The 27,908-nt window shown below is 44.1% G+C and overlaps 1 long non-coding RNA gene across 1 annotated transcript; it reads left to right on the top strand.

Moving 5' to 3' along the window:
• On the top strand, positions 215–19,142 carry LOC110260392. The gene is made up of 2 exons (XR_002343643.1): positions 215–361; positions 18,325–19,142. It is a non-coding gene; the product is annotated as an uncharacterized LOC110260392 (long non-coding RNA).

The following is a 27,908-nucleotide window of genomic DNA, read 5'->3' as shown; positions in this document are numbered from 1 at the left end:
TTAGGAAAGGACATTACTACTTTTGAACAAACCTACCTAAGAAAGCCGTGTAGGAGGGAGAGAAGGAGACTGTCTCTGGATGGGAGGAAATTCCAGTTCAGTCTGGTTTAGAGAAAACTTCAACCACAAGCTCTTTTCAAAAGGATATCAGGATTCAAGCATTACGTCATCTAAAGAAACTCTCATTGGTGCTCAGACCCGGACTGGCTGGAATCAGGTTCTCTTTATTTCACCCTTTCTCTGCTGAGACACTGACCGTCTAACTTGGGGAATACATTTTTCATGTTGGTTGTTTGCAGCAGCAGCAGTGGAGCAGACAGCATTGGAGGGAAGTTGCTTTCTATAAACCCCTCACCTCAGTGTAAGTTTTTAATGCTTAGATTGTCAAGTTATTTCAAATGCTTTGTTGCTATGTGGTTGCAAAAGCAGCATTACCAATGAAAGCCTTTGAAAAATAGAATATCGACTCGTTCTCTATCTTCTCTTCAGCCTCCTTTCTCTCATTTTTCCCAGTTTTATTGAAATATAATTGACACATAATACTGTGTAAGTTTAAGATGTACAACACGAGGATTTGATACAAATATACGTGGCAAAACGATTATCACAATATGGTTAGTGAACCCATTCATCACCTCGGTAGTTAGATTTTTGTGTGTGAATGTGGTAAGGGCATTTAAGGTCTATGCTTAGCAACTTTCAGGTATACAGCACAGTCCTGTTGGAGAGAGTCTCTATGCTGCACGTGAGACCCCCAGAATTTATTTACCTGATAACTGGAAGTTTGTAGCCTTTGACCAGTATCTCCCCATTTCATCTACCCACCCCTAGCACCTGGCGACCATGGTGCTACTCTGTTTTTCTGTGAGTTTGACTTCTTTAGATTCCACCTATTAGTGGAATCATACAGTATCTGTCTTTCTCTGTCTGACTTATTTTGTTGAGCATAATACCCTCAAGGTATATCCATGTTGTTTCAAATGGCAGGATTTCCTTCTTTTTTAGTGGCTGAATAATATTCCCTTGTTAATATACACCACATTTTCTCTATCCATTCCTTGGCTGATGGATAGTTACATTGTTTCCATACTGTGGCTACTGTGAATAATGCGGCAATGAACATGGGAGGGCACCTATCTCCTTGCTTCATGATAATGATTTCATTTCCTTCAGATACATACCCAGAAATGAGATTGCTGGATCATATGGTAGTTAATTTTTGGAGGAATTCCTTCATACTGTTTTTCATAGTGCCTCTACCAATTTACACTCCCACCAACAGTGTATAAATGTTTCTTTTTTTCCACATCCTTGCCAACGCGTGCTGTCTCGTCTTTTTGACAATAGCCATTCTAATGGTGTGAGGTGATTTCTCCTCATGATTTTGATTTGCATCTTCCTAATGTTTAGGGATGGTGTGCATTTTTTCATGTAACTGTTGGTTATTTGTATATCTTTTTTATAAAAATCTCTATTCAAATTCTCTGCTCATTTTAAAACCAGATTATCTGTTTTTTTTAACTTGTTTTTGTTTTGTTTTGCTATTGAGTCATATGAGTTCCTTATGTAATTCATATATAAACCCTTTAGCAGGTGTATAGTTTGCAAATATTTTTTTCTTGTTCCATAGGTTGTCTTTTCATTTTGTGGCTATTTCTTTTGCTGTGTAGTCCAGTTGTTTATTTTTGCTTTTGTTACTTGAGCTTTTGGTGTAATATCCAAGAAATCTTTGGAAAGGCCATTGTCAAGTTTTTTCTCTAGGTTTTCTTTTAGGTGGGTTATGGTTTCAGGTCTTACATTTAACTCATTAATCTATTTCAAGTTAATTTTTGAGTGGTGTTAAGGTAGGGGTACAATTACGTTCTTTTGTGGGTGACTAGCCAGTCTTCTGGCACCATTTATTGGAGAGATTATCCCTTCCCCATTGAACTTTCTTGGCTCCCTTGTCAAACATCAGTTGACCATATATGTCTGGGTTTATTTCTGGGTTCTCAACTCTATTCCATTGATGTATGTGTCGTTTTTATATCAGTAACATACTGTTTTGATTACTACAGCCTGATAGTATAGTTTGAAATCAGGGAGTGTGATGCATCCAGCTATATTCTTCTTTCTCAAGATTGCTTTGGTTTGGGGGATCTTCTGTAGTTCCATACAGATTTTAGGATGGTTTGTTCAATTTCTCTAAAAATTGCCACTGAAATTTTTATAGAAATTGCATTGTTCTACAGATATCTTTGGGTAGTATGATCAGTTTCCTTTCTTTTATAACCACACTCTTACTTTTTGGGTCAACATTTATGTCAGATGCTTTACCTTGTCATTAGGGGTGGATATTAAAATTACAGGGTTATAACCTAGCAGCTGTTTACAAAAATTGAAGTAACATACCATGGCCACAAAAGAGACATAAGTATCTTGGCTAAATGGGGACAGTTTTATTTGGGTATTTTCCACTCTATTAGGAAAAGGCATTGACATTGTTGGTGATTTCAAAAGTCAACCATTCTGGAAGTGGCCTGTATTCGTCCTGTCTTCTTACTGGGTGCTTGAATGGAACCAGATAGTCACAGGCAGTAATTCTGGGCTGGAGTGATAAAATGACTCCTAGTAGCTTGGGAGTTGTAAAACGTAGGACCGTTACCTTGATTTCATGTCCCTTTTACTGCCTTCTAATGGTAATATAGGAAATATATGCTTTCTAGTTAATAAGTTCAAATCCTTCGTATTTCAATCATTTTTGGTTTTCCTACTGTCCCTGGAGATAAAGCAGATGACTGTCAGAGGCAGGAAACACAGGTCTAGATGCGTCAAGAACTACATAGCATAACAGAGCATAAGGAAGAGAAACTGGGTACTCTGACCACACAGCCATTGGCCAGAGGACTGCGGAAGAGCTACAGCTGTCAGCCGGGCAGCCGCAGAGCCAGGAGCCACTTCTCAAGCTTTTCAAGCATGGCGTGCTTACTTCCCTTCCTGGCGCTATTTCTCCCCAAACAGTCATAAGACGATCCACGGTTGGGATTTTGTCTCCAAAGATAAGAAGAGAAGGGTGGGAGGGCAAGATCCCATCAATAGGTGACCTTCAGAGGAGATAGGAAGGTCAGACAGAGAGCACATAACATAGGAATAGTTGGGGGAGTAGGAGTGGTGTCTTTATCCTCTTCTGCACAGAGACCTACGTTTCCACCGATAGGCTGTTGGTAGGTGACTCAATGATTTAGTGTTTTAACACAGTACAATTAGTTGCATTTGAAAGAATAACATCTGCATGTTCTCTGCCTGGTTCAGCAACTTCCCCTGCCCCCTGTGACAACCGTTGTCTATTATGAAGCCTCCCTCCAGCCCAAAGCTCAAAATCACTGATCATATTGAAGAGCAGACACAAGTCAACAAACTGCGATGCATTTGATCATGGTTCCTACGTCTGTTATCATCCAAAATATCCATGCTGCGAGGTAGGTTCTTTAGGAAACAGACTCTGAGAGTGTGTATTGGAGAGTACCCTGCCTTTCAGGGAAGGGAATAGGAGGAAGGGAATTAGGGAGAGGGAGGAGTCGAGCTGCAATGCAGTCCCAACCAAGGCTTCGGGTTCCTGGGGCCCCGGTCACATGGCCGCTTGGGCATCCCTGAAGCTGGGTTAGCCTTGCAGGGTCGTCCTGAACCGGGGCTGGAGGATTGGCCCTTGATACCCTTGCAGGGACCAGTCGTGGGATAAGGAAGCCCGAGGGGAGGTGGTGTCACCCCTGGGTGAGGTGATGTTCTAAGTTGAGTCCTAGAGAAGGATGCAGCTTCTTCCCATAGCAGAGGGGTGGGTGGATGGATTTGGGCAGTGCGCCACAGGCTCCTCGATAATGCGAATTAGACTTTTAGAGTTGTTCAATTCTTCCCAGAGTTGACAGACTATATAGGAGTGATAAAGATGTGAAAGACACCCCTCAATGGGCCAGAGATGGCAGATTTCTTAGAAATTATAAGGCAAACTTCTTTTGGGGAAACTTTTTACTCAAGTCATCAAATGAATGACTTTTCCATGTAGTACACAGTAGCAAAAACACAGGGTTCTTCTGGTTTTTTCGTGGTGGGTGGGGTGGGGGTCCTGGGGAAAGAGAGTGGCTGCCTCCATCACAATCTGTTGGAAAGAATAAAAAGCAGTTGGCTTAACCGTCACCCCCCCATCCCTCAGCTTGAGTCCACATTCTTGGAGGATGAGCTAAAGGTCGAATTCTGGATCTTTCTGTGTAAGAGGGGAGAAATCTGCTGCCAAGCACGGGAGCACTGAGATGGAATCCAAAACCTCGTTGTGGCTTCGGAACCATGCCTGAAACGGCACGACTGTCCGGAGCCACTTCAGGGAGCGAAGGGATCCTTGCAGCCCTGCCTACGATGATCCAGGGCTGTCTGAGATGCAGGAGGTGAAGCCAGAAGATATGGTGCCTAACGTTGAAGAAAAGCATTTTTCTGTCTGTTGACACCGATGGTGTCCGATTGAGCGGGTTAGCAAAATAAAGACAGATGGCAACAGATGAAGGCGAACACTCTCAGTACCTACACTATCGCGCCCACTCCTGCTGAAGCTCTCCCGCTCAACTTCCTCCACAACTCCCAGTCAGATGTCACCGAGTGACCCTGAAGAGAAGAGCAATTTATGATGGATCAGGGATCAGGATTAACCATGCATTTATCATGGAATGAAGAATCAGAAACTTCATTTAAGGTATAACTGTGATGTTTGTCTGGGGCTGGTGGATCATTACTTTGCAATCACTCCTTGTGTGAGGAAGCAGGAATTGATTAGCCTAGGGTCATTAAGTCCATCCCCTGCCTCCAGGCTGTACAGTTTGCGTAAATGGTTCCAGCTGGATATGCCTTTATGCTCTTCTTAAGGAGCTCCTGAAGAGGAAATTACGAGATGCCCCAGAGGACCACGTGGTGAGGGTCTCATAGCCTTAAGCTCCAAGAAGTTCGTTTCCATATTTAAGGAACCCTGGCCTAGGGCTCACCTCATGGCTCTGATATTTAGCAGGGGTTTGACCTTGGAGTAGCCATCCTTTGACCTAATTTTTCGCATGCAAGGAGAGAGTGAACGTTCTTCTCCGGTCCTCTCTGAAGCCCCCGCAAGACCGTCTGGAGGATCAAGGACAACCGGCACGTAGAACACGCTGGTGTGTCTAAGTTAAGTTGTGATGTACCTGCCAGAGGTACAAACTGAGATCGATGAGACACAATTAAGGCCTGATGAGGCCATGGAGATGCAGATGCGATGAGGACTGGAAAGCCTCAGCGAGTTTAGATTGAGAGACCAGGTCTAAGATGGAGTTTATCCTGCCTACGGTCGAACATTCGGTGCCTTCGACTTGGTCATGTTCAAGCCCAGTGCCTTCATCGCCGTGTGATACCAGAGGTTAAGTTACCTAGTATGGAGATGTCCACTGTTGGGTTTAAGTACCATTTGGGATGATTTTTTGTTTCTCCCTTAGCGATGCTCAAGGCCCTGGAGTGCACTGTCCTGTATTCGGCTGAATCCAATTACCCGGGGGCCAGTGTGGGTTTCGTGTTGAACCAGAAACCCACCCACTCATCGCACATGTGTTTCCATATCGCATAATGAAAAATACACTGTAGCTTCAAGCCTCTGATAAATGATGGTAAATTTTTTCCAACGTTGGAATTTTTCTAATGTCTGATAAATGTCTTTCATAATTCACGGACGCTTTTTGAGCACAAGAGAACATCCATTATAAAGCAGAGATATAAATTCTCCCGGTATACGCTTCTGACCCGACCCCAGCTCTGCTCTGCGGCGTTCGAGTCACGGCCGTTTCGCTGTTGCCGGATGGGCTGTGTGCGCTGCGCTGGAGGAGCTGTGACCCCCTCTCCCTGGGCCCTTGGACACAATTTGTCCCGTCTCTTTCACCCTTGGAGAGCCTCACAGCTGGTCTGCATGATACCCGATATCATTCTGATGATAAATGAAGGCCTTGCTTAAAGTACAGCATCGCGGTCCCGCGATGGGGAACGGGATGCCTCCTCCGAGGACAAAGCACTTATTATTTGCAGCGATTGCACAGCCATTTCTGCTCTTGGATCTTTGCATGTTCGAAAGCTTGGGTGTATTTCTTTCTCTCCTTTTCTATTTGATTTCTGGAGCTTTACAGCAGAGTTTGTCTGAAGCCCTTGTCTTTCAGAAGGCTTTTTAAAGCTCGTTTTTAAAGTCACGCGTGGAGGCGTCTATAAACAAATCGTGAAGCCTGAGAATAATGTAAGACTATGCTGTATTTGCAATAGCACCTTATCATTTACGAAGGACTTCCGTTACCAGGATTGGCCCCTTGTTTCATTTCTGCTCACATGGGTGCTGCCAAGTAGACAAGGGAAAATATCAGACACCTGGGGCTTAATCGTTGTAGATGTTTTGTTCATTTTTCTTATTTCCAGCAAGTGATGGTACCAGTGTTCAAACTCCTGCCTTCTGATTATTCACCCCGAGTCTTTCAACCTGATGCCGTGCTCAGTACCGAATAAAACGTGCAATGATGTGCACGTGACACATTTCACCGCATGAATATGGGCGATCAGGGTGCCTGGTCGTCAGGCAGCCACGGCGACTTACACAGATGAAAAGGGTGAGTGTGTTTTAGGCACAAAGTTAACGTTGGTAGGAGTGGTTGGAGCGCAGGTGGAGAAGGAAGACAAAGATGCTGTGGCTCCAAGCAGCCCCTCCTGGCAGGTGTGAGGGGCACATCTTGAGGAGGGGGGGACTCTCCTGCCCCAGGCCAGTTCTGGAGCCCCGGGTTTGGGAGGAGAGACAGGGCAGGGGCTGGGAGAGCCTCTTCCCCTCCATAGCCCTGCTTCGGACCCACCGCTTTGCAGTTCCAGGAGACAGGAAGAAAACAGGCACCTCAGAGAAGCTTATTTTAGGGTTTAACAGGTGACAGGTGACAAGTTTAGGGCTGTGATGGTTAGTTGAATGTGTCAGCTTACTTGGTCCCTGGGTACCCTGCTATCTGGTCAAACAGTTGTGGGGGCGCATCTGTGAGGTTCACCCTTCGTCGCGAGACAGGCGGGAAGGTGGATTACCCTCCCCGGCCTGAGCGGGCCTTGTTCCATCAGTTGCAGGCCAGCATAGAGCGAAAAGGCAGACTGTCTTCCAAGTAAGAAAGTCCCTTCTGCTTGACACCTTTATCCGGGTCATCAGCCTTGGCCAGCCTTCTCCTTCAAAGGGAAATAACAGCTCTTCCTGAGCCGCAGTCCTGCCAGCCCTCCTCCTGGGACCACACCCTCCACTCTCCTGGGTCCCCGGCTTGTTGACCATGATCTTGGGATGCCTCAGCTGTCCTCATCATGTGGGCCAATTCCTTGTGATAAATCTCTTTCCATATAGACACCTTGTTGGTTCCGTTTCTTTGGAGAACCCAGACTAATAAATATAACATCCCTCCAAGAAGACAGGTGGTCAGTAGCAAATGACAAGGCAGAAGTGACAGTGGTGAGTGTACTCTCGGAGGTGTGGGGGCCGGGCGAGTTGGGGTCCTGGCAGGAAGGACACTCAGGAAGCAGGACAGAACAAAGCAGAAACAGCTACACTCCTGAACCGTGTACAGGAGAGCTCTCCCAAGTTGGCTGTGCGGGGTGTGATGGGGAAGGGGCAAATGGAAGGGGCCGGAGGGCGAGGGCATTTGGGGGCATGAATAGGAGGCCTGGGCCAGAATCCAAGGCAGGGTTTCGAGCAGTCATAGGACAGCATGACTGTGCTGGGCTGAGCAGGAGAGAGGCAGAGAGGGCAAGAGAGCCGTTCCGAGAGCAAGATAAGGGCAAGGCGGGCATCCCAATGACGGGACTGTGCCTTCAGCCAGGTTTGCTGCTCCTCTACTTGAGGCTGAAGCAGCTGCCATTTCACTCTGTCAAAATCAAATTTTACCTGGGAGGTCCCACTGTGGCACAATGGGATCAGTGCCATCTCTGCAGTGCTAAGACACAGGTTTGATCCCGGGTCTGGCACGATGGGTTTTGGATCTGTGTGGCCACCTGTGGTGGTCGCACCTGTGGCTTGGATGGGAACTCCATCTGCTGCAAGACAGCCAAAAAAGAAAAAAAATGTACCTTCATTTAACTCAAGCCAGCAAGCATTTTCTCATTCATTTACTCAGGAAATATTTATTGAGTGCTTACTCTGTACCAGGCAGGGTTCTAAAGGGATGGGGGTATAGACGTAAAACAGACAGATAAAATTCCCTGGCCACCTGAGGCTTCCATGCCTATGAGGTGTCATGGCTCTGGGCTGCTGGTCACAGGAAAATAAGCACCTACCAGAGCACTTCCTTTGGGCTCTTCCTGCAGCCAAAATTCTGAACAAACAGGACAGTGCCTCCTCGGAAGGACTGTACAGTCCAATGTTTGGACATCCACAAACAATGATACCAGCATCATAGGACACGTGGGAAGAGATACGGGGAGCAAGAATTAGAACCCCCTCATTTTATTGGGCCCACTTTGGATCTTGCTCTTAAAACAGGATTATTCAGTGCTCATCGGACTCCAAACTTCGTTTGACAATCATCATCTTCCTTCATTCTCCGAACGGTCCTTCAAGTGAGAGAAAACGGGTGTGATTATTTGCACGTTTGAGAAAATGAATGGCCAGATGTTAACGGCCCTATTTTTAGGCAGAATTTTCTCTTTCCCTTTCATGTTGGTCCATGTATTCTGCCTTTCTTAACCTCTCCCACTGGAAGAAGTGAAGCACTGAGAGCCAGGCAGTGGGTAAGCCAGTGGCAGTCAGCTGGTTCTGAGGGTTTACGAGTCACAGCTAACCAAGTGGGTGCAAAGGGGATTACAGTGTGGTGGATGCGGAAGCGGGATTTTGTCCTGTGATTGGCCATGCGTGCCCAGTTCACGTGTCGTCCGTGTGCTGCAGGAGGAGGTTGTGTGATATTCACATTTCCTAGGGACCATTGTCCCTCCGCCTTCAGACAGCCTTTAATATGCAAGGAAGTAGGGCTCTCTCCCTTTCCAACAGCCCACAAAGGGGAGGCTGAGCGGTGGGCGTGGAGGGCATCCTGAGAGCACGGGGGCAGGTCTAGCCGTCCTCTTCTGGAAAGTTCTTCTCTCTGCCCCTGAAGGGGGAGGAAGGGGAGGAGGACCAGGTCCTCCAGGATGCTCGTTGAACAGACCCAAGGAATTACTGTGGTTCAAAGTCAACAAGACTGCAGGACAAAGACTCAGATTTTCTCTAACAACTCGTGTTTAGAACTCAGCAAACCTTTTCATCATCACCATCCTCCTGAGAGGTAGACGGAACAGCTACTGATAGAACCTGAGGCTGAGACCTTCAGTAATGGATGGAGCGTATTAACGAGTTCCAGGTGGGGTGGAGATTTGAATTCAAGTATAGCAAATATTTCGACCACAGATTTCCTTTCCTAGGCTGTAGGTTTTCCTCCTATGAATAAAAAGTGAGGAGGAATCATCAGTGATTAAATTAAATACTGTATGTTGTTAGATGTGTCCATAAATTTAATTATTTTGCAAGCTGGCATAGTGTTTCCTCACTCTGCTGTTTTCATTCTTCTCAATTAATTGTGGCTTGTAGAGTCTAAGGGTAATGGTTCTCAATGCTGTTGCTCATCTGAAATCTGGAGTCTCAATAACATAGGGTGTGTGCGTGTGTGTGTGTGTGTGTGTGTGTGTGTGTGTTTGTGTCTGTGTAGGGGATGGCATGGGGATAGCTATACTTTTATGTTGAGTCAGAAATTCTAGAAGGTGGAATGCAGGATTTCTCAGGTTATTCCGATGGGCATCCAGGTTTGGAAGCTACTGTTTGTTCTTAGGCTTAAGCTGATCCTGGTTCTAATGGAGTGTGGCTTGACCAAGACTCCCCACGGTCCACATATTGACCAAGCTCATATATTTTCATATCTTTGCGAGGCCCAGTCTTGGTTGACATACATGAGAAACCATACTTTTTGTTGGCAGAATTCTGAGATAACCCCGATGCCCCACGTCCTGTGCATTCTCCCCTTGAGTGTGGGCTAGACCTGTGAATATGATAAGATTGTCACTCCCTTGATTAGGTTACAAGGTCTGATAAAGGTGAATGCGGGGTTTTTTTACAACTGTGATTAAGGTCCCTAATCAATTGACCTTCAGTTAACAAAAGGAGGATTATTTGGGGTGAGGCTGATCTAATTAGATAAGCCATTTAAAAGAGAGTCTAGAAATCAGGAACAGAAGAAGCAACAGCCTTGCTCTCCCATTAGCTCTCAAGAAGTAAACTTCTAGTTTTGGAAAGGGCCATTTGGTAGAGAAGGTGGGGGCCTCAGTCCTACAGCCTTCTAGAACTGAATTCTTCTAACAGCCAGATGGCTTGGAAGAGGACATGGAGGCCCAGATGAGGTCTGCAGTCCTGGCTGACATCTTGGTTTTAGCCTGGTGACACGCTGAACAAAATACCCAACTCGCCAGCACCTAGATGCCTGATCCATGGAACTGTGAAATCATAAATTTGGGTTGTTTTAAGCCTCTAAGTTTATCACAATTTTTTACGTGACATTAAAAAAATTGATATAAATATTAACGTCAAATGAACTTTTTCTAGGACAATGATTAATAAACTTTGCAAAAATCTTGGAGCTATTTTAGTGCTTTTTTTTTTATTCTAAGTGACAGGAAACTACATAGTGACAAAAGAAGCAAAGTTTCAGTGTCAGACATATTTACAATCAAATCTTCATTCACTTCTAACCCCTGGTGTGTGTGTGTGTGTGTGTGTGTGTGAGAGAGAGAGAGAGAGAGAGAGAGAGAGGGAGTGAGAGAGGAAAATGTGGATAAGATTTATTATAGTTTTTAAATTGAGATATAATTCATATACTACAAAATTCACCATTTTAAAGTATGCAATCCAGTGGTTTTATTGTATTCACAAAGCTATGCACCTGACGTAATTATCTAATTCCAGAATATTTTTATCACCCTCAAAGAAATCCCACACTCATTAGCCATCACTCTCTCTCTATAACTCTTGCAACAAGTCTATTTTCTGTCTCTCTGAATTTGCCTATTCTGAGCATGTCCTATACATGGAATCATCCAATATGCAGCCTTTTGTGTCTGACTTCTTTCCCTGAGCTTAACACTTTCAAGATACATCTGTTACATAATAAAGAAAATGTCTTATACATACAATGAATATTATTCAGCCATAAAAGAAATAAAATACACTTTTGCTTTATGGATTTTATTTTTTTGTTGTTGTTAAGTGCATGTAGGTTTATAATTATATCATCCTGATGGATTGACAATTTTATCATTCTAAAATATTCCTCATTATCTGTAGTAACAACTTTTGTTTTAAAGTCTACTTTTTCTGACATTAGTATTGCCATTCAAGGTCTCTTCTGATTGCTATTTGTGTAATATATCTTTTACCTTATTTTTACTTTCAACCTATTTCCACCTTTGACTCTAAAGTATGTCACTTGTAAACATCATATAGTTAAATTATGCTTTTAAAAAGCCATTCTGCCAATCTTTGTCTTTTATTTGATTGGAGTATTTAATTCATTTACATTTAATGTAATTACCAAGGTAGGATTGATGTTTACTAGTTTTTAACTTGCTGTCTGTTTGTCTTATGTCTTATTTGTTTTATTTTTTTCTACTGGTGACCTCTGTGTGACAGAGGCATTTTCTACTGTGGCATCTTAATCCGCTTGTTTTTGCTTTTACTATAGCTTTTGAGTCATTTCCTTAGTGGTGGCCATGGTGATTGCAATTAACATTATAATTTATCACAGTTTGGTTTGTACACAAGCAAACAATTTCGATTTCACTTTGTTCCTAGCTGCATTCCCTCCGCCTATGTCACAGCTTTTGTCATACAAATGACATTTTCATGCATTATTTGCTCATTGACAGTTACAATCATTGCTCTATGTAGTTGCCTTTTACTCTTCAAAAAAATAAAAGAATTACAAACAGAAAATACAATTACACTATTTTTAAAATTTACCTATGTAGTTTCCTTTACCAGTGTCTTCCATCTCTTCATCGGGATTTGATTTATTGCTAGCGTCCTTTCATTTCACCATGATGGACTCCCTTCAGTATTTATTGTAGGGCAGCTCAGCTAATGACAAATTCTCTTAGTTTTTGTTCATCTAGGAATGTTTTAATTTTTCCTCCATTTTTGAAGGATAGTTTTGCTAGACATAGAACTCTTGCTTAGTAATCCTTTTCTTTTAGCACTTGGAATATATTATTCCACTGCTTCCTGTCCTCCATAATTTCTGATTAAAAAATGGATATTAATCATGATAATTTATGGTACATGATGAGTCACTTTCTCGTGCTGTTTTCAAGATCTCTTTGCCTTTCAACAATTCAATTATTTTGTGTCTAGGTGTGAATGTGTTTGAGTTTTTCCTATTTATAGTTCATCGAGCTTTTTGGATGTGTGAATTAATGATTTTTAAATCATGTTTTGGGGAGGTTCTGGTTATCATTTCTTCAAATATTCTTTCTACCACTGTCACTTCTTTCTTATGGGGTCTCCCTTATGTATATGTTGGTAGCCTTTTGGCATGCCATAAGTGTCTAAGACTGTGCATTTTTCCTCTTTAATTTTTCTGTCATTTCTTTAGACTGGATAATCTTGATTGACCTATTGACAAGTTCCTTGATTCTTCTGCCAGCTCTCAAATCTGATATTGAGACCCTCTAGTAAATTCTTAAAATTTCAACTATTGTACTTTTAACTCCAGAATTTCTATTTTTGTTTTTTAAAAATAAAAATATCTACATACTTAGATATTTTCTATTTGGTGAGCCATTGTTCTCATACTTGTTTTAAATTCTTTAGCTGTGGTGCCCTTGAATATATTTGAATATATTTAAAATATCTGATTTAAATCTCTGTCTAGTAAGTCTAACATCTGGACATCTTCAGGGACAGTTTCTCATGACTGATTTTTTTTTTTTTTCTGTGCAAGGATCACACTTTCTTGTTTCTTCACATGTTTCACAACTTTTTTTGTTGTTAAAAGTGGACATTTAAAATAATATAATACAGCAACTCTGGAACTCAAACCCAGAATTCATTGTTGTTTGTTTGTTTAGGGACTCTCTTGAACTAATTATGTTCTCTATTTTCTTTGTCATGTTTAACCACTGACATCTTTGCTTGGTGCTAAGCTAATAATTGGAAAGGATTTTCTTAAAATGCCAGGAACCAAAAAGTCTCTTAGCCCCTGCTAAAAGGGTTTGTATGTGTATTGGGATATATCTCCAACCCTCAGGTTCATAGTTTACAACTCTGCATAAGCCTTTATTTCTTGCTTCCACAGAACCTCAAAGTTAGCCAGAAATTGGAGTGTAGGGCCTTCTCAGGTGTTACCTGGGCATGTGTCCAGCCCTATGCATGCACAAGGATTTCTAGATTGCCAGGAATATGTCAAAGATTTTTAAAGCCCCAATGAATATTTCATTTTCATAGTTTTTATTTTAAGGTTTTTGGTTAGCTTCATGATTGCTACAACTCATTGCTTTCCCAGGCAACTGCAAGATTATACAATTGCTGCTGACTGTTTTTGATAAACATCTTCAGGGAAAAGGTTGTTCGCACTAAGTGAGCTCTGAGTCAGGTCAAATAATTATAGTCCTTCGAGTGGGATTTCCCAGGAACTGATGGACTGGTCAAATAATGACAGTTTTTTGGCAATCTCCAGTGGCTGCTAGGCCAGTGATTTTAATTTTAATTGCGGGGTTTTTGGTTTTTCAAGTTTACATTAGCACTGAGATGAGGGGGATGGGAATAGGGCGTGCCATAATGCCATAAATCTTGATTTTTTTTATGGAGATTCAGCTGTTTTTCTTGAGTAAACACTATCACTGCAATACTTTGGTTAATTTTCAGAGTTCGGAAAAATTTAATTTTGACAATTTTGCCAGTGTTCTTTTTACTTCATGAAGAGGCAGAGTTCTGTAGGTCCTTACTCTGCCATTCCCATTGATATCATCTTCTCTAACTCATGTTTATCCTTCAGCAAATTTCTTAAGATTCCATGCTTTCTCTCCCTCTCTGTCTCTCTCTCTCTCATTGGCTGCACCTGTTCATGTGGAAGTCCCTGAGCCAGAGATCTAATCCTCACCACAGCAGTGACCTGAGCTGCTGCAGTGACAATGCTGGATCCTTAATCTGCTGAACCACAAGAGAACTCCCATAACTTCTCTTTTTGTAAAGTGGACTAATAATACCTGACCTGCCATATTTTAGATTTATGGCAAGAACTAAATAGGATACTACACTTGGAACATAAAAGTTCAAAATAAGGATAAGTTGAGGAGTTCTTGTCTTGGCTCAGTGGTAACAAACCTGACTAGTATCTGTGAGGATTCAGATTTGATCCCTGGCCTTGCTCAGTGGGTCAAGGATTTGGTGTTGCTGTGAGCTGTGGTGTAGGTCATAGACATGGCTCAGATGCCACAGCATTGCTGCAGCTGTGGTGCAGATTGGCAGCTGCACCTCCGATTGACCCCTAATCTGAGAACTTCCATATGCCATGGGTTCCGGCCTAAAAAACAAACAAACAAACAAACAAAAAAACAAGAAAGAGAAAGAAAAAAAACAACAAGGTGAAATTGAATATACAGTGTTATAGTTGTTTTGTCAAGATACATATCTGTCTAGTACCCTGACAGGGATGTTTGGGTCTCTGCAGCATTTGTGCTTCCTTTTCCAGGGTTAGTGTTGTTGCTTGGAAGTGATTTCCTGCCCACAGACTATACTTTTGGCTCCCCAGCCCTTACATCTAAAAGGGATCATGCAATTGTCTTCCACCAATGGATTGTATGTGATGTGTTGAGGCTGAGTCAAAGGCACTAAGATGCAGTGTAGGGAAGAGATAAATCAGGAGTTTGGGATTAACAGATATCTGTTATTATATCTAAAATAGACAAAAAACAAGGACCTGCTGTATAGCACAGGGACTATATTCAATGTCTTATTGTAGCCTATCATGGAAACCACTGGAAAAAGAATCTGCAACTAACATTACATTGTAAATTGACCATACTTCAATTTTAAAAAATAGTTAACAACAACAACAAGAAAGGAAACAGGGTGCTTCTCCCCTTCTCTCAGTCCGCTGCAAAAGAGCACATGTTAAAGACGGTGGACCTACAAGAGGGAACAAGTCCAGGACCCTGCCTCACTACTTGAAAAAGCACCCGTCCTAGGGGTGTGTGTGTGTGTGAATGACAGACAAGCGGCTGTTGTGTTTGATTGATTGATTGATTTTTTTGTATTTGTTGTATTTGATCATTTTCTGGGTTTTCGTTCTTTTCTTTTCTTTTCTGCAACAGACAGGATGAACTTAATGCAAGCAGCCGTCCTATGACAGCACTGGTGTAACAGGATAAGGCTAAGATCTGCATCAATACATTATCTTCTGTGCAGAAGCAACATTTCCGGTAAAATTGTTTCAGCTCCTCCTGTGTATCTGAGGATCTCAGAGTCAGGGTCTATACTGTACGGTCAGCCAATGTGGGGACACCTAGACGTTATTCTCTGGATGAGTATAACGGACAGTGAAACGCCCTTTGGAGAGAGGAGAGAATTAATAGCTGTCAGCTTGGGTTTGATGACTTGTCCCCCACGGAAAAGACCCTCTGAAGTATAAGGGGCTAGCCTCTAACTGCCTAGATAATATGTGAGACTGAGAAAGAATGGGGCCCTTTTATGTGGGTCCAAGAAAGAGTCCCCAGGCCAAGGTCAGAATCTTAAGAGACTATGTCAAGGGTGGAAATATCTGGTGAAAGGTAGATGCCAATTGTAACACCTGGAGCGTGATTCTGGGAGTCAGGAATGGCAGCGAAGTTTGAGAAGATGCCACTGGTGGAAGCGGAGGATGCTTGCAACAGCTTTGGTTGCATATGAGTCTCCTTGGGGAGCCAGAGAATCAGAAAACGGGCTGGGGAGTCTTGAGATTTTGCTGGTGAGGGTTATGGAAAGGGCAGTGTTTTTGGTTTCTTTATTTTATTTTATTTTATTTTTTTTTTGCTATTTCTTGGGCCGCTCCCGCGTCATATGGAGGTTCCCAGGCTAGGGGTCCAATCGGAGCTGTAGTCTCCGGCCTACACCAGAGCCACAGCAACGCGAGATCCGAGCCTCGTCTGCAACCTACACCACAGCTCACGGCATCGCCGGATCGTTAACCCACTGAGCAAGGGCAGGGACCGAACCCGCAACATCATGGTTCCTAGTCGGATTCGTTAACCACTGCGCCACGACGGAAACTCCCTGGTTTCTTTATTGACATGCGTTTCTCGTTTCTTTTTTCCTTTCTTTCCTTTTTTTTTTTTTTTTCCTTTTTTGGCCACACCCACGGCCCATGGCGTTCCCTAGCCAGGGATCAAATCTGAGCCGCATCTGTGATCTACAGCTACGGCGATGCCAGATCCTTAACCCACTGTCCTGGGCCAAGGACTGAACCAGCAATGCCACAGAGACCAGCCAGATCATTAACCCACTGTGCCACAGCGGGAAACTCGGGTTTCTGATTCAACCACCAGGCTTTTGAAACCTGAGGAAATGCAGCACACGCACATAAGCTATGATGAGCTGGGTGATGCAGCTTAAAATGGAGGCAGAAAAAGATGCTGTGATGTGTCTGTCCTTTGCTCATTCTTTTATTTTCTGGGTTCCTTTTTTTTCCTAATTGTGTGACCACTGGGACTAGACAGCCCATGGGCGGAGTTCTGAGAGATGCAGTAGAATGCTGCAGCAAGAAACTGCTTCCCATTGATCTCCTCCTGGCCCCTGAGCTCTGTATTTGGACGGCTTTGGGCGTGGGGGGGAACAGGGCGAGGGCACACACATCCAGGAACTTGCATTTTCAGGAGCTTTGTGGCGTCTACTCAGAAACTCAGGGAACTGATAATGATGGCAAGCAGAGGTTAAATCTCCATCTCATCGTCAAGCTGGGAAGAATAAAGGATTCGTATTCAGTCACACCATGTGGAATGCGGGCCGCTCTTAAAATGATCGCTCAGGGTGCTTTTCACACAGCCCCTGTTGAGCTGCATGTGACAAAGTCTGCTCAGAAAGAAACTTTTGACTAGATATATAATAAATGAGAAATGCCCTTGGGAAAAGGGAAACACCTGTTTTTCCCCCCACTCCGTTCAATTCCTATCCATTAATTACTCAGGAATATTTCACTGGCAGACATGAAGGGTACAGCCCCCGCCCCCAACACACACACACACACACATCTCTAAGCCTCAGCCTCAACACAAGTCCCTTTGGTGTTTTAAACATTAAGGGTTATTTTTTCTTCTCCTTTGGCAAAAGCCAGTTTGCTTTTATACTGTCTCCCTGGGGCCGTAGGAATACCCCGGGCCGGAACATGCACCAGCACAAGGCTGAAAAGCCCCATGTGGGAACGAGGCGCGGAAAGCAGAGACCAGCACCTCTGCTTTTGACCATACATGGCTCTTGGCACTGCCTGTGCGGGATTTGCCCTGGCTCCTCCAGGCTCTCCCTGGCCCTCGGTGGGCAGGCAGCCGTGCTTTCTGTCGAGTGACCGCTCAGAAACCTGGAATATTTTCCCCTCGCCGCCCAAGGCCTCTGCCCCAGGAGTTTGGCCAGAGCCAACATCTCAGAGGGAGATGCTTCCTAAACACCCTCTCCTCTGCAGTCCAGTGGACTCCGCTGCAAGGGCGTCTGTGACTCCCACCTCCCAGGAAAGTTTAAAGAATGTTTCTTTTTCACTTAATTTACTTTCCAATGTCTTACTCATACTTGGCTTCCATCTTCACCTCTGCGCGACCTGAAGGTAATTATTATTTAATAGTCACATATACACCTTCCCGCACGGGGGCTACATCCTTGTTACTTGCAAGGCTGCAGCTCCCCATCGGATTCCTCGAAATCAAGAGGACCCCCCCCACCCCGCCCCGCACCCCACAGCAGCGCAGGATAATTAGCTTGGCTACTGTTCCTGCAGAAAGCGTTCGGGGCTGGCTCTGGGCACCGCGCCTCCGCTTTCAGGCTGGGCCTCCGCTTCAACGGAGGGGCAGTCAGGACCCCGGCCCGCTGCAGCCAGACCCGGCTCCCTCACCACAAGCCCTTAATTGTTTATTAATGAAGCTTTGGCCAAACAAATCTACACATTGTCCAAACCCTCCGCCCCCGGGGTACATTCCAGCCCGCCCACGAAAGTGCACGGCGGGGCCTCGCTCTGAAAAGTCTCATTCCGTCCTTGGCAGCGCTGGTGGGGATTCAAACTTTTTTTTTTTTTTTTTTTTTTTTAAACTTATTGGCAGGACCAGCTACAGAGGAGATGGGTTCCCAGCCCAGATAAATGGCGGCACCGGTGTCACCACTCGCAGCAGAGCTTGCATCCCTTCGGCCCCGCCTCCTGAGAACGGGTCCCTTTCAGCCGGTCCCCAGGCCTCGAGACCCGAGAGCCGGATGGAGACACCTCCCCGACACCCAGGGCACCGAGCGGTCCAGCAGGAATAAGCCAACGGTTGCTGCCTGGTATTTGAACATCATTTAATGAGGGCCCAGAATTCATCTGTAAATGTGCTTTGTTAATTTAGGGCCTGCTCTTCATTAATTAGGGCTTTAGTGGCAAGTGCCACTGCACTATCTGCAATGTTTAAGGGTGCGTCAAGCCTTAGTAAACGGCTTGCTGATAACAAGCCGCATCCATCTTCGTTACTCAGCCACTCCTGTCTGACTTTGCTCAGCATCTTCGAAGCGCCAGGCCTCTTGGAACTGAAGAATTAAACTTTTATCCAAACCAGATTCTGCTCTTTCACCCCTCTGATTCCTTGAGTACTTCCCATTTATTTTGCCTAAATGACATCTGATTACCTAACATGGAGTGGAGCGAGGTCTTAACCTAAAACAGCCTGCAGACCTCAGTTCTCAGCCGGAGAATTCCGGGGGGTTAGCGCCCAGGAAATCCTTACACTTCCATTTCATCCGATCCTGGGCTCAGCGTAAGAGAAACAGTTTCTGACTTTTCTTCTCATAAGGTTGCAGTTCCAATAGATTTTTTTTTTTTTCAAAGCCGGAGAAATACAGGAAATTAATTTTAAACCTGGAGAATAAATGTCCCAATTGGTTCGAGTTTACTTTTGCTGTTTCTCTCTCTGAAAACATGTATCATTTGAGGCAATCACGGTGCCAAATGAAAGAATTCCAACCGTCTAGAGAGTCCTCCACGTCGAACCTCAGCTGTGCAAACGCCGTCGTGTTGGAGGCACACGCTCGGTGGCCAGAGGGGCTCGGAACCCCCTCCCCTTTCGAGGCCCACAGCTCAAGCAGGCAGCAGGGCAGGCGTTTAGGCAGATACTGCTCTTAAGAAAAGGTCTCAGTAACACGTTTGTTTATCCTTTAAGCACTAGGTTAGAGGATTGCGTGAAAACTAACCTCCACTGACAGAGGGTCTCCGTAAGTCGTGATCCTGAGAAACGAGAGAGCTACTTGTTTGGCTGTTTCACACATTAGGGGGTTCGCGGGGGAGCGCCTACTGCTCCCCTGAACCACAGTTCAATTTTAAGCATCGCTGGCCGGATGGGTTATTTTAACGATGTCAGGAAGTGAGCTGGAGAGCCGGGTGCTCAGGGCGGGCGAGGGCGAGGGCGAGGGGAGCAGGAGAGTGATAGCCCGAGGGAGGGTGTCTGCAAACCCCTGCACCGCTGAGCTGGTGCACTTATCACAGGGCGCCAGTCTATACGGCGGGCGGGCCTGCGGTGCATGGCTGCTTGTGGTGCATGCTGCCAATTGACTTAGAAAATGCAGATGCCCTTCTCAGATAGAGAGAGCAGGAGACAGGAGGGCAGCTGACTGGCATTCCCAACAATAGGCGTTCTTTGGCTTTGGGTGTGGGAGCGTGGGTCCCAGCCGGGTCTGGGAGGTAGCTCTCACCAGCGCCCCCCGGGGGCTGGCCTACCCCTTCTCGCAGGCTGGCACCAATGCCATGCCGGGTTTTATTTCCGCCTTTTAATTTGGTAATTAAATGCTACAGCTCAAAGATTTTTAAGAGTGAGTCGTGTTTGTGGATCATCTTCTTACTAAACACAAAACAGAAAAAGTCCCAGAGACAATGGCGAGGGGGGGGAAAAAAACAAAAAAACAGCAAACAAAAGGCTTGGTTTGTAACATTTAGCCATGAAGTTATCTACGTTATGTGCAATTGAAAGAGACAACCTTAAGCTGAAGATTTCTTAAATTTACCATAATGATGTGCTGGGCACTTGAAATAAGAGCCCTTTGAAGCTGATGTGCTTGCGGATAAAACACATTCTTTCTTTGGAAAAGAGAAAGCCAGTATGTTGTGGTGGCAGAAGGAACAATGGAACCAATGAACGGAGGTCAGAGCTGAAGGTTTCTGCTAGAGGCAAGCTATATACAGGTATTTTAATTTTTTTTTTTTTTTTATTCAGACACAGAAACTCTGCTCCAGGACCCAGAGCACTGCATGCGGACGGCTGGTAAGAAAAGCCGCTCAATTGTTCAATTTTTATTATTCAATATTGTATTAAAAATTTTTAGGCTCTTCAGGTCAAGGCGACTTTTAAAAGGTTAAAAGCTATTCAAAAGGGTTACCATATCCATAAAAGCAAATGAGATTAAGCCTAAAGACTGATGGAGGAAAAACAATAATTTAGATAAACTGCCGCTGGCTCAAAAATGTTTTGACTTTTACCAGAGGAAGGGAATTCAGCGTCCTGGATTGGTTGTCATATCAAAGAACGATTCATTAAATTTGAAGCAATTATCTTTGTGCTTTTCATTGTTGGGTGTGTTTTAGGCCAGGTTCCACCTTTCTTGGGTTGTCTTCTCTGTAATGATTTGAGAAACATAATTGCACGGCTCCACCTTGCATCTGTCAACTCATGACCTTGCTGGTTGGGCATCTGTAACATCAGACGGTGTTGTCATGGAAAGAATTATGATGTTTCAGTCGAATGTATCCCAAAGGTAGCAAATCCCCAACACGATTGGATCACATGGAAGAGTTTAGGGAATGTGTCTCAGAGGCCTGGGGGAATGCGAACAGGATACCCCCCCGTTAATGTTTACCTCTGCTGCTTGCCATTAGCGGTGAAAGTCATCACATCACAACAGAAGAGCTAAATTTGAACCTTGAACCTGGGGTGAGTCCTCCAGATCCAAAGTGAGGGTGCGGCCCCTGAGACAAAGGCCCCTGCATGCTTCCGGTGTGAAGCTGGGCCTTGACCGGCCTGGTGGCAACTTGGGAATGTCTGCCTCTCGTCTTGCTCCAAGTTCTGAAAAATACGCTTCCGTCTGGTTTTTGCTGCCGAGCTCAGACAACAAACGTACCAGAGGATGGGACCCAAAGCTAGTAGGCCGGCCGAGATGGTGAGAACAGATCAGGGTCAGCGGAGAGTCACTTGGCAGTCTAGGCACGAGACCAGCAGATTTCTGGACACCGCAGGGAGGAGTGAGCCGATGCAAAAGTTTATCTGCCCTGGAAACTGGGTCCGGCCTGATGAAATTAAAATGAATAGCAATAATATTCTGGACACCAGTTTTACTTTCATTGTTCTGTGTCTGAACAAGTAAGCCTTCCAAGCAAGTCAGAGGGACGAAGGCTTCCATTGCATGAGAAATATTCCCTACCAAAGAGTTTTTGTGCTACGTAGCTTTCACTTTCATAAACGGTAATAGAAAGGCAGTTGTGGACGTTACGATAATTGGTTTCTGGATCACGAAATGGCAACGCCAAGCCTGATGCATCTGAGACGAGCTAAAAAAAAATATGATTTGGGTTGGCCCTGCCTGAGGAAAAATCTATTACGTGAAAACCAAAATTTACAGATGAATAGATTAGGGGGTGATTATTCATATTGTAAAAGAGTCTTTAAAGGATTCCCCCAGGATTCTTTTAAAGGCTGAGCTCCACTAGTTCATGTAAGTGTTGGTGTGCAGATCATTAACTATTTGACAGGCAGGCCGGAAATGCAGGTGGAGGGGGCTGAGCGGAAGCGAGAGGACGTTTGGGAGACGGAGGAATCGCTGACACAAGTCTCAAGATAAAAACGCTGATGCAACAGTAAGGAAAGTCCAAGCCAAAATATGATGTGTGTTCCCAAGACAGGCTTTATACACCAGGGCGCTTGGAGGCCGAAGCTTGGGTTCAAACGGCATCTCTGCCAGCCCCTTAAGCTGTGTGACTCTGGAGAAGTTCCACAACCTCTCTGATTACCAACCTTCTGGGGCCGTAGAAATATCACGGGACTTAATGCATGTGAAGCAGGTACTGTCCTAGCATGTCATGATGCTGTGTCCATCTTTCTAAGATGATTCTGCAATAAGTTATAAAATATCCGATGTTCCCCAAAGCAGGAATAGTCGGTGTGATCACAATACAGGAAGTGATTTAACAAAAAGAAACTTAAAAGTTTTTGCACAGCAAAGGAAACCAAAAACAAAAACAACCCCCCCCCGCCCACGCCCAAACAAGGATAAGATAACCTACAGAATGGCAGAAAATCCTTGCAAATGAACAAGTGAAGCAACCCCCAGGGGATTAACCTCCAACATATATAAACATTTCACGAAGCTGTATATCAAAAAATCAAAAAAAAAAAAAAACAATTAAAAAATGAGCAGAAGATCTAAACAGATATTTCTCCGAGGAACACAGACAATGGTCAAAGAACACATAAAAAGATGTTCAGTGTCACCAAGTGTTAGAGAAATGCAAATGAAAATTACAGCGAGGTACCACCTCACACCAGTCAGAATGGCTCTCCTCAAAAAGTCTATACGCAAATGCTGGAGAGGGTGTGGAGAAGAGAGAGCCCTTGGTGGGCTGGTGGGACCATAGATCGGTACAACCACTATGGAAACCAGTATGCAAGTTCCTCAAAAACTGAAAACAGAGTCTCACTCCTGGGCATATATCCAGAGAGAACCGTAATTTGAAAAGACACGTGCAGCCCGGGGTTCATGGCAGCGCTATTTACAACAGCCAAGACATGGAAGCCCCCTCAAGGTCCACGGGTAGAGGAGTGGATAAAGAAGATTATAAACATATTTTTCTCCTCGCCTAGTCGACCAAATGGTTGGGTTTAACAGGTCGCCCAGCCGGAAGCACCAAATTTGGGCATGACAGCTGGTGTGTGCGTGAGTGTAGACGGCATGGCAGTAGGCATCTTAGAATCGGGTAAATGTGTAGAAAGATGTAAGTTCACTTAGTTGAGGTGGCTGGTGATGGGGTCTCTGCCGTTACAGTTGGACTTAATATGTCAATTCTGACATGGCACATGAGAAAGACCCAACTTCTTTTAAGGGTCAATTATGACCTTTTTATATAAAAGTATAAAATGGTCCCTCGGAGTTCCCGCTGTGGTGCAGCAGGTTAAGGACCTGCTGTTGCTGCAGCTGTGGTGTAGGTCTCAGCTGTGGTGGCTCAGATTTGATCCCTAGCTGGGGAACATCCATATCCTGTGGGCACACCAGGAAAAATATAAATAAATTCAGAAATTAAAAAATAAGGCATGAAAAGGTCCCTTAATTATTAGCTGTACTCTCCTTTTGTGCCCCGTAACTCTCCACGTAGGACCGGCCTCCTCGTGGGCCAGCCTCTGGTCCTATCAGAAGACCCTAATCTCTCACACGCTATCCCATGTCCCAGCTGGACACGGGATGAATACAAATATGCTTTCTGGTCCTCACACTTAGTTTATGTGAGTGAACGCTGATGGAAACGGGTAAGTAAATGGTTTTAAGTGCAGGAGATCAAATTACTGCCTTCACAGCTTGGGGCTCCTGACAGCTCTGGAAATGCTGTGCTTTTTTCCAGTGTGGAAATGGGTTGATGATGACGTAGCTTCACAGCAGATTGCCAAATTGTCAGCTTTCGATAGACCTTTTTTTTTTTTTAAAAAAAAAAAAAAGACTGATTTGATTCATCCTGGGGTGGGGCATTTCTCAAGTGCAGAGAATTTAAAGCCATGGACATCTCTGCAAATGCATTTCTCTCTGACTTGCGTTACACAGAACAGGGCTCAAACGGCAAGTAGAGTAGTTGCCTTTAGTTGAATTGTCTCTTATTGGTTGTTTCCTGTGTGTCCAGGAGCCTTTGTATGTCAGCACCAAGAAATCAAATGTGGTTAATCTTTGCTTCTGACACACCTTCACCCAAAGCAACCTGTTCTCCCAGGCTCAAATCCCTGGTCGAGCTTCTCCTGATGCATTCACCCTTCACAGCACCGAACACGAGGGGATTGAGCCGTTTAGTTGTGTAATTATTTGTTGAATGTCTGTCTTTACGGATAGACACTGAGCCCCCACCATGACAGGGGGCAGCTCAGGGTTGCAGATCCAGGGCTCAGCAACACCCACAGTTGGTCCTCCAAGAAGGTACCCCCGCAGCAGCTATTCACCTGTACCTTTTCTGTGTTTATTCTGCCTGGTGGTAATGAGATATCTAGTATATGTCTCACTGGATTCTTTCAAATTTAAAGTGTTTTAAACATTACATATGCAAAATGGTCAAATTAGTCACACTTGTATACATGGGGAAGGGATGAAGATTGAAATGGGTCCTCACTGCCTTCTAGTGATGTCTAAAGATTTCCAAAAATGATGACTTTGTTTCTCTTTTCAGCCATTCTGATACTTAGCATCACATTGCCAAACCACACGCTTTTATTTTATTGTTTTGCTTTTTTAGGGCCACACCTGTGTCACATGGAGGTTCCCAGGCTAGGGGTCCCATCGGAGCTACAGCCTCCGGCCTACACCACAGCCACAGCAACTCGGGATCCGAGCCGCATCTGCGACCCACACCACAGCTCACAGCAACACTGGATCCTTCACCCACGGAGCGAGGCCAGGGATCGAACCCGCAACCTCATGGTTCCTTGTCAGATTCGTTTCCCCTGGGCCACAACGGGAGCTCCTAAACAACATCTTTTATTCTTGGTTTTCTTAAGGCTTTGGAGAGTATTGACTTCCAGTTGAAAGATGAGAAATTTCATCAACTCTGGCTTTTACTTTTCCCCTCTCCCCACCACCTTCCAAGTTCAGGGGTTTGCTGTTGTTTTCACTTAGTTCTTCTATTGATTATCTTTATTGCTCAATATACTTCACCTATGTTTTTTTCGTCACCAGCTTCAGTCTGATTCTTGTAGGATGAAGAATTCCTTCTTTCCCTCCTCCCTGCAGAATCACTGTATTTGACATTTTCAGAGTTTAAAGCAATTTATATGCAAAAGCTGTTATTATAATAATCTGCATTTATGCGTTGGTATGATTGCATTTTGGTTCTGTATCTGGTGTCTTTCATGAATTGTCTGTAGTTTGACTTAAATATATAAGTATCTAAAGAAGCCAATGTTTAAACAGGAGTATTACTTTCTCTAGAACATGGATAATTAAGTGCACGGAGAAGTCAGTGTAACCCCATATAGTGCCAAACATCAAAGTCCAAGGATGACTATGTATATAATATAATGAATATTATAGCTTATTAACTATTATTATGATAGTTAACTATTATTATTTATGTTAAATATTATATATATTTATTAATATATTATGATGATGATAATATCATAAATATGATATTTAACTATTATTATTTCTTAATATGATATTAAGAAATAAAATGCATATAATATACTTTATACACATTATGTATGCCAATAATTGTTCCAATGATGTAATATTTTAGCTTGCTTTGTCGTTTACCATGACTTTTCTTTCGCCGTTGTTTTCTCATGCTCACACCCTCTCCTCAACCCACCCCCAATTGACAGAAATCTTTTTTTTTTTTTCATGAAGTCCTCTGGCTTCCTTCTAATTTCTACTCATTACTTTGTTGGCCTGTAACTCATTCTTTCGTTGTACCTCTGGGCTAGATTAAACCGTCTTGGATTCCCTTCCTTCCTCTTTCTTAGGTTGTTTTTAGAACCCCTCACAATATTTTCTCTAGAACAGGTAGATGAGAAATACATTTGCTGAGTTCTTTCACGTCTAAAAATGCCCTTATTCTTTATCTAAACTTTATTTGTATAGAACTCTAGGTTTAAAGTTTCTTTATAGCCTTCTAATGCCTTCTATTGCTGGTAAGATGTTGATTCCAATCTGGGGATCATTTACTGTTGAATAGTCATTTTTTTCCATGTCTTTGAAAGTTTGTAGGACTTTTCTCTTCATGCTTAGAGTTCTGAAATGTTACGAAGATATGTATAGTGCATTTTTTCCAGTTGGCTTGTGGTGGGGTGTGCCGGTTGTGGGGTTGACATTATTTCCAGGTCCAGGGAAATGTTTAAATCTGCTTTCTTTTGTTCTTTATTTCAACTTCTTTGTTGTTTACACTACCACCTTCTAAATCACCTTTTACGTAAGTATTGGGTCTTCTGAGCTTGTGCTGTCTATCAGTACTTTCCAAGTTCCAACACGTGCAAGTCACCGAAGGACATATTGACAGGAAGATTCAGATTCCATAGGTCTGGATGACGCCTCCGATTCTGCATTTCTGACCCTGCTTGGGCATGGGCCACACTTTGAATCATGAGCTTTATATTTCTTAAAACGACGTCTCATGTTTTTCTTTCTCTGTTTCTTTCCATTATGGAAAATTTTATTAATTCCATCTTCACAATTTTTTTTAAATCAACTTTGTCTTTTTTTTCTGCTTGGTTTCCTTACGTGAACGGCAATCCTTGGTCCATCGTGAATACTCAGGTGTAGAGGACTCTGTTGGTTAGTGTAGACAGCAGGTGTGCGTGTCCTTGGAGGTCAAATGCCCTGTTTTACCCAAAAGACCACTTTCCTGAATGGGAGGTCAGACTCCGGCTCTGTGTCAAAGAGTGAATCTTCTAGATAAGTGGGTTTTTCTTGCAAGTATGTTGACGGGCTTAGGACACCAAAATTCCCAAAGAGGCCAACTGCTCCCCGCACAGGATCTAGTCTGGCAGCTCTGAAGACGGTCCTCCACTTACAAACCCTACTGCTGCCCCTTAGCAATTTCTTAGCAATTACGTGTACCTGCTTGGAGCCTCTCCAGAGATGGTGTAGGGAAGACGCTACACCTCTTTTCTGTGTGCATTTTGGGGCTGCGATCTGCGCTGCTGGAGTTTCTCTAGCGGTATAATCCAGTCTACATCCTGTCTTCCGAGACGTCATGGAACCTCCTGGTCTGCGAATACCATTCCCCTTTCTCTTCCCTGCTTCTGCTTTGGCTCACGTGCTGCCAGGGGGTTATCTATTTTTATGTGCGTGTTGTCATTTCACCGGGAATTTAGAATGGAAAGGAGGCCAGGTCAGTCCTATCCATCACCTTGACCTAAGAAACTATGTGGCTGTCTCAGCATTGCTCCAAATGCGTATCTGAACCTGGCTGAGACTCATCGGGCTATTCGCCGACAGACCTAACTGTAAGTAGGTAAATTCCCATATAAGTTCCCTAGACCTTGCTAATTATTCTTCATGGATCAAGTAGGATTTAATAGCGTTAAGGGCTTTGGAAGATTCTAAATTGTGCGCTGAGCCTCTTGGCAGTTTCCTGGGCGTATAGGGACCGCCATCGGAAAGCAGGTTGCTGCAGAGACGCGCCTAGAGGAAGCAGGCAGAGATAAAAATGAACGTTAAAGCAGAACAGGGATCGGCCTACGGTTCACTGGGGGTGTTGCCTGTTTTCATGTTAGTTGAGCCTGACCAACTCTCCCTTGGCTCTGCCAAGAAAATAATTGGTGTTGTCAGAGAGCCAAGCATGATAACAGGTGAAGATCTGCCGAGCACCGCCAAGACCCCAGATCCCCGAGAAAAGGCAATGGAGAACCTACTTTTAAAAGGCCGTAGAAAGTTGTTTGAGAATTAATGACCTTTTATAGAGTGAAATGCGGTGGACAGTGGC

This window comes from Sus scrofa, chromosome 4, assembly GCF_000003025.6.
Source record: "Sus scrofa isolate TJ Tabasco breed Duroc chromosome 4, Sscrofa11.1, whole genome shotgun sequence".
NCBI lineage: Eukaryota > Metazoa > Chordata > Mammalia > Artiodactyla > Suidae > Sus > Sus scrofa.
The sequence above is the reverse complement of the archived record's forward strand: the minus strand, read 5'-3'. Positions and strand labels throughout refer to the sequence as shown.